Source organism: Palaemon carinicauda, chromosome 44, assembly GCF_036898095.1.
Source record: "Palaemon carinicauda isolate YSFRI2023 chromosome 44, ASM3689809v2, whole genome shotgun sequence".
Lineage (NCBI taxonomy): Eukaryota > Metazoa > Arthropoda > Malacostraca > Decapoda > Palaemonidae > Palaemon > Palaemon carinicauda.
In genome coordinates, this window is record NC_090768.1 from 28398100 (window position 1) to 28405284 (window position 7185).

The window sequence follows — 7185 nt, forward strand, 5'->3', positions numbered from 1 at the left end:
TATAATAGTGCCAAGACTCTTTATTTAGGAGGGAAATTAAACTCTTAAACTTGTAAATGTTTCCAAAATTACAGGGCCAAAGCTCATTTAAGTATAAAATATTAAAACTTTAAGCGATGTTTTTCTACTGGTATCTCTAGATGACATTGAGCGCTTTACTTTTCGATAAATAATAAGGCGAATCTTATAAATTACTGTTAACATATCAGAATACCAACTAACACATATTACCTTAAAAAAATATATATATAAACAAATGTATAAAAGAACATATATTTTCAATTCTCACTGCACCAAGTGGTAAGCAGATGAAGTTTCATAACACCAATCATAAGAAATCTGATTACTAATGCCTTAATGCATGTGTGAATTGCCAATAAACAGGAGATAAATTGCCTGAATCTTTGAGGCAGATACAAATATTAACACCAAGTAAACGCCTTACAGTACACTGTTATAAAAACCTTAAGTTTAAATCGGAAATTCTCCGTAAAAATATACTATTCTCAGCCGCATTTCAGTAAAATACAGGCGACCGTAATTTTACCCTACTTTGTTATTATCTTTTACTGGTTGGTGACCGTAATATCACTCCGTTCCTAAAACGGTAAATGCCTAGCAACATTTATTCCAGGATTTTTACCCTTTTTTACGACAAATTTTTAACAGTGTAAGTACGCCAAGGAACTATAGTCAATTTCTTTTAGCGATGCAGATTTGCACTGACTCGCAGCGGTGCCCTTTTAGCTCGGAAAAGTTTCCTGATCGCTGATTGGTAGGACGAGATAATTCTAACCAATCAGCGATCAGGAAACTTTTCCGAGCTAAAAGGGCACCGCTGCGAGTCGGTGCAAATCTGCCTCGATAAAAGAAATGGACTATAGTGAGCGTGATAAGAAACAGGAAGATATTTGTGTGTTTTTCTTGTCTTTTCCGCTTTCAGATAGAACTCTGCAGGAACCTACGTCTCCACATAGGAAATGATCAATTTCCAATCCATATCAAAGCGATGTTCCTTCGTATTACCGTTCGTTTCCTGATCCAATAAGAGAAAATAGTTCCGTGAAAGAAGAGAGAACATTTTCTTATCAACGAGTCAATCCAATAATTTTCGTTTCGCCTTGCTATCTGAGAGAGAGAGAGAGAGAGAGAGAGAGAGAGAGAGAGAGAGAGAGAGATTGATTGATTTAAAGTTTTCAGGCATCCTGACATCTAAGGTCATTGACGCCGGTAACATTTAATTTATGTATACAAAAATAAAAAATAAAATAAAATAAAAAATAAAAGAGTATTCAATTAAAATCATAAAAGTTGAATGACATAAAAGTTAAATATTTTTCAGAAGACCTGCTTCTGAAATAGAAGAGAGAGAGAGAGAGAGAGAGAGAGAGAGAGAGAGAGAGAGAGAGAGAGAGATCCAACTGTTAATGGATTGTATTTCTAGAGACAATTTAAAAAACTGCATTTAACCATATGACCTGGTTTTGCTAGGGCCAGGGAGCACATTCAACGCAATGAATGAATGATTTGAAGTTCTCTGGGATCCTGACATCGAAGGTCAGTGACGCCGATATCGTTTATTATAAATAAAGATTAAAAGAATATTCAATTAAAACCAGAAAAGTAAATATGCTATAAAAGTTAAATAGCATTAAGAAGACCTGCTTCTGATATAGATTTCAAAATGCCACAAGCATTGTACAACACATCATGTCCAAGGATCTTGGCAAGGATAAACCTGCCATCTTCACTCTGAGCCTCAAACAGATATCTATTTCATTCTGTGCTATAAGTGGGGCATTCAGTCAACAAATGCCTCCTGGGGGAAAACACTGCAATTATACTATTATGTAAAAGTTAAACGAGCTTGGACAGCAAGATGAAGGAGAAGAAACAGGAATAAAGGTGAAATACAATTCCTAAAAGGTTAGTGCAGCTTGAGGCTTAAAGGATACTCCAAAGACCATTCAGTAACGCCATTGTAAGGTTTAACGAAAGACAATCCATAGAAACTGGAATAAGTATGTAAGAAAAAAAGGATGCATCAGTATGCATTTCACAAGAATGGTCTGCTGTACCACACCAAACTTGAATTTAAGGCAGGAAATAGACGTCTTCTTAGTCAATTGGGGAATAGAATTGATTCGACGAATCTCGCCAGCTAATATCAACTTCGTGAGTGACATGAAACACTGATCTTGATGGGAATCCTCGACACGGAGGAAAAGGCATGTACCTATTAAAAACAGTTTGGCAATCTAAGAAAAAAAAAAAAAAAAGTTTCTTAGTTGCAGATTTTATTTTATATTTCCATGTTTCCTTTCCTCACTGGGCTATTTTCCCTGTTGGAGCCCCTGGACTTACAGCATCCTGCTTTTTCAACTGAGTTCTAGCTTAGCAAGTAATAATAATAATAATAATAATAATAATAATAATAATAATAATAATAAGTAAAGCTTCTTCATAATCAAGGAGCCGCCTTTAGCCGACCTGTACGCCTTGTAAAAAATAGATTCTCTAAGAGGGTGAGCTAATGCTCTGGCTGTATGCGTCATGAGCCGCAAGCAGTGATGGACAGATAAAGACTTAGGCAATGATTCTCCCTTCAGCCCCTTACCCAAGGAAGGTAAGGGAGATCATGAGGATGGGTAGACTGAGAAGAGATTCCTGAATTTTAAGTCGATTTATGAACGAAGAAAAGTGGTCTAACCACCTATAGTAGAGAAAAAAAAATTTATAAGAGCAAAATGTAAAACAATAGCATTAATGAATAGGCATTGTAAAATAATACGCGGAGAGAGTGTGGGACAGAGTAAGCCAGTTTACGTAATAATGAAACAAATAAATTAAACATATCCAATATGTTGATTGGTTGATTATTTCCACTATCATCACCTGGCACTGCACCAATGAGCATCCTTATATTAGGTTATCAATATGAGAAATTAGAAAGGGAAAAATAAATCAATAAAACGTAATCAATAATTCTCGGACATAAATTCATTGGGAAAAGAACAATTAAAAATTATATAATTCTTTTATGCGACTCTTTAAGTACCTAAAACATAACCTCTTAGATAAAAATGTCAAAAACAAAATATGAGGTGTTGGACAACCAGATCAAGACCACTTCTAAGATTTTATTTCTTTCGGGGGCAGAATGATTAAACATGGAAATGGGACTAGGAAACCCGCTTCCCCATAATTAAGTCATCAGGAGGTTTAACCCATCACTTAAGAATGCTTAAAAATGAAAGGAACAGACTCAAGTGGGTTTGTGATAAAGGTTATTCTGGAAATTGAAAGGGAATTAAGGTAGAAACTCCATCATGCATACTGTATATAGGATGAACGATTTATCACTCATCAAGATATTGTTATTATTTTTATTACTAACCAAGCTACAACCCTAGTTGGAAAAGCAAGATGCTATAAGCCCAGGGGCTCCAAACAGGGAAAAATAGCCCAGTGAGTAAAGGAAATAAGTATAAAAATAAATGAGAACAAATTAACAATAACTCATCCTAAAAACAGTACCATCGTCAAAAGAGATATGTCAAATATAAACTATAAAAAGACTTATGTCAGCCTGTTCAATATAAAAGCATTTGCTGCAACTTTGAACTTTTGAAGTTCTACTGATTCAACTACCCGATTAGGAAGATCATTCCACAACTTGGTCACAGCTGGAATAAAACTTCTAGAATACTGTGTAGTATTGAGCCTCATGATGGAGAAGGCCTGGCTATTAGAATTAACTGCCTGCCTAGTATTACGAACAGGTTGGAATTGTCCAGGAAGATCTGAATGTAAAGGATGGTCTGAATTATAAAAATCTTATGCAACATGTATAATGAACTAATTGAACAACGGCGACAAAATTTAATATCGAGATCAGGAACAATTTTGCTAGATTAAAATCATAGATTATTAGAAATTTTATAAAATCATTATCAAAGAATAAAATTAAATAAATAACAATCAGTTGTTCAAACAAATTAAGTTGCCGATCCTAACAAATGGAAAAGAAATGAATAAGTGAAATAAAACACTCGTTCCGTATTTCGCTAAATAAGGCTAATGCACATTACCAACACATCCATCTAAATTAGACGATGCAGCAAACCTCACAAAGACCACTTAGACACTAATTAAAATATCTTCCCTCTTCAAAACAATCAATTCAGAAAGATAACATACTCAGAGAGGGAAATATTTTAATAACCCGTCTTTCCTTGCCCTCGCCATTATCTTAATGAGAGCTATTAACCCCTAGGAGGATAAATGCCCTTATTAAGGAGCATTATAGAAAGGAGGAATTATTAAGGAAAGCGGGATGGAAGGTATTCTCATAAAATTCATCGCAGATAGCACCCATTATAAAGCATTTGCATATAATTATGAAAACAGACAATAATAATTAAGACTTTACTTCAGGTCACGGTCAGTAATATATATATATATATATATATATATATATATATATATATATATATATATATATATATATATATATATAATATTATTATTATTATTATTTTTACTTGCTAAGCTATAACCCTGGTTAGAAAAGCAGGATGCTATAAGCCCAGGGGCTCCAACAGGGAATATAGCCCAGTGAGGAAAGGAAACAAGGGAAAAATAAAATATCTTAAGAACAGTAACAACATTAATATAAATATATCCTTAATAAATTATAAAAAACTTTTAACAAAACAAGAGGAAGAGAAATAAGATAGAATAGTGTGCCCGAGTGTACAATACAGATGATAATATCACATTAGCAAATCGAGAAAAAATGATGACCAAACACCTCTTCTAATGGCAATAACAATAGAAATAATAGCTGTTCAATTTCCAATTCCAAGGGCCCACTGGATCCTGATTTGGTAAAGGTGAGGTCAGGTTTAAATCTAACTGGACAATGAAAATTCTAAAGTAGAGGAGATTTTTATAGCTCGAAGTCCAATAAATCACTAGTAGTAGTAGTAGTAGTAGTAGTAGTAGTAGTAGTAGTAGTAGTAGTAGTAGTAAATAATAAATAATAATAAATAATAAAAAATAAATAATAAATATATAAATAAAAAATAAAAAATAATTTAATAATAATAATAATAATAATAATAATAATAATAATAGTTCGACCAATCAAGCATTATACGAAAAATGGGCCAAAAATACAAAACTAGAAAAAACCCAAAGCAATGTTTTACAACGGTAAAGAAACAGACAAATACCAAAATCATCGTAATGAGTACTTAATACGCATGTAAAGAAGTTTAAAGTTCACATGCTGAATTTTTAAATCAAAGAAAGAGATAATAGAACTATAAATAGATAGGAAGTCGATACTAACACAACAAGATAAGGGACAAAGACAAAGACAAATGACAGGAAATTAACAAACAGCAGCGCCACTAATATTCTCAAGACGAATAAAGAGTGACAATGAAATTGCAGAAAGATGAGACATTATCCGACGGAAGTTGATATAAAGGATGACACATCTTCATTAACTTATTTACGAACTTAGATAAAATGCCACAAAGAAAATGAGAGCGCAAGACTGTGAGAATGTTTTCAAATCCGTTAGAACAAGATTTCATTACAGATAATAATTGTAGAAGGGAACGACTGATACATCAATTAGCTAAGGTTTAAATAATAATTTTCATATATCAGAATTGTTAGGTTTTTTTTTTTTTTTTTTTTTTTTTTTTTTTTTTTTTTTTTTTTTGAGTTTATACTTTCTATGGATATTGTTCATCGCTAATTACAATAGCTAAGGTTGAAATAATAATTTTCATATAGCAGAATTGTTAGGAGTTTTTTTTTGAGTTTATACTTTCTATGGATATTGTTCATCACTAAATGAAAGAATTAAAATGATCACATATATTTTTCACCGAAAATAAGCATAAACGAAGCAATCCATTTTCCCCAAGAAAATAAACTCGATATTCTTTGTCCCTTCTTCTTCCTCTCTCCCTCACCCTTTCTCTATCTACCTCACTATAATTTCCTCTATTTCTCTATCTACCTCACTTACCCTTCTCTAATTTCCTCTTGAAACCACGAAGTTTACTTTTCCTTGTCCGATTGACCGAACTTTTGCGAGAGCTTTTTTTTTTTTTTTTTTTTTTAAGCCAATATCGAATCTGCTCATCCGTAAAGACGACCCCTCAATTTGAAACGCCATGAGGATGTAAAAGTGAGCGAGCATATGCGTGGCCCTTTGGATAAAATCTGTTTTATGACGGGATCTGTTGGGTAATAAACAGTGGCCTGAAATGCGCCAGCCAGCGGCCGATTGGCTGATAGGATATTGTGGGACTTCAGCATTTACAACTTTTCAATGAAGAGAAAATAGGTAAAAAGTAGAAAATTTTCCCCCAATAAGCATCAAATTAAAACTGAATAGATTGTATTTAAAAAAAAAAAAAAAAAAAAAAAAAAAAAAAAAAAAAAAAAAAACCGTATTTATAAAATGTTAATGCAGTCAAAAGTGCCGGATTTGAATATCAGTTTCTCTAATATTTTATTATTTAGACGAAAGGATGGAAAAAAGGGGATGGGAAAGACATAAAGACAGACATGCAGCTTGAATGAAGGAAGGTAGTGAGAATTGAGGCTAAACAAGCATGGCGATCATTTTAAACAAATGAGTGGCCTAAACTCATGCTTCTGTTTATTACAAAACAAATAGCTTTTATATATATATACATATACATATATATATATATATATATATATATATATATATATATATATATATATATATAAACTTAATAACTTTCTACATCAAGTTATTACATTTGTGACAGCAATCCTGAATACAATGACTTAATTGTACTTATGATCAATAAAAAAAAAAAACGACAACAATGCTTTCAAGCAAAACACATCACTAATCTCCCAATTTATCTATGAAATCCTGAAGATAAAGGATTGTAAAGTTAAATACATCTGAGCGATACATTACAATCAAAATCAATAGATAACAAAACATAGTAGACCTAACATTGTTAGAAAAAAACTGTAATTTTTATCAGAAATTCTCCGTAAAAATATACTGTTCTCGACTGTATTTCAGTAAAATACAGGCGACCGTAATTTTACCTTACTTTGTTATCATCATTTACGGGTTGGTGACCGTAATATCACTCTTTTACGTCAATATAGACG